We start from the raw sequence: 1,065 nt of genomic DNA on the forward strand, positions 1-1,065 counted from the left end.
GCGGGGCCGTGCGCGCAGCGGAGCGAGCGGAGCCTAATTGGGAGCTGGGGGGGGTTGGGGAGCACTGCGCATTGTGGCTGCCGAGGGGCTGCGCGCCCGGCTGGCGGGCGCCGGGATGGCACAAGAAGACACCCCCCCTGCATCGGGACAGAGCGATCCCCTCGGTGCCAAGGATGGGGCTGCAGGTGCGGCCCATAGAAATGGTGAAATCCTACAAACCCCACAAACGCCACAGAGCAGTGACCAAAAGTGATGTTCTCAGTTTTTCTCCCAACTTGGCGGCACTATGAGTGCTGCCACCGTGTCCCCTCCAGCCACACAGTGTGGATCCGATGCGTTGAGGAGTGTGATGGCACTGGGATAATACACACAGGGCAGCAGCACCACGCTGGGTTTGTATCCCATTCCCAAATCCCTGCCTGGGTTTGGCCACTGGGCCTAAGGAACATGGCAGAGATGTGCCAGGCCAGAGTGTTGGTGAGCACCTCAGCTGGCACCAAGGAAAACCCTCTGTGTAAAAGCACAACCCTACTGCAGTGTGAGCCATGTGGATTCCTCACACCTGGGTTTGGCCATGGTGGGCGCCTGGAGCAGCTCAGCTCCTGCACACTCTGCTCCCACCTGCATGTAGAGCTGCAGATTGTCCCCACAGGTCACTGTCACCAGCTCTGCAGGGAGCATTCCCCCCCACGCCCCAACCACTGAAATGCTATTTGATCCATTTAAACCCCTGTATCCCCCAGGCCAGACTGCCCCCAGGACAGCGAGACCCCAACGTGCATCCCCTCTAGAGCTCGTTAGATGCTCCTCGGGAGCTGGGTTTATTCGGAAATAATCCCACCAGCCAGCTTTTAGGGCCTCCCCTTCCCTCCCCTTGTTGAAGCAGTTCCCATTCTGTCTCACTCCACCCCTCTCCTGGCAGAAACAACCGCGGTGCTCAGCCGGGAGCAGCGCTCCTCTCCCGCCGTCGGGGAGCCCGGCCCAAACCCCTCCTTCCACCCCAACCCCACCCCGCAGCGCCGTTACGAGCCGGGGCAGCGCCGGGGGGAGCGCCCCGATGGGGCC

Source organism: Meleagris gallopavo, chromosome 21 (genome assembly GCF_000146605.3).
Source record: "Meleagris gallopavo isolate NT-WF06-2002-E0010 breed Aviagen turkey brand Nicholas breeding stock chromosome 21, Turkey_5.1, whole genome shotgun sequence".
NCBI lineage: Eukaryota > Metazoa > Chordata > Aves > Galliformes > Phasianidae > Meleagris > Meleagris gallopavo.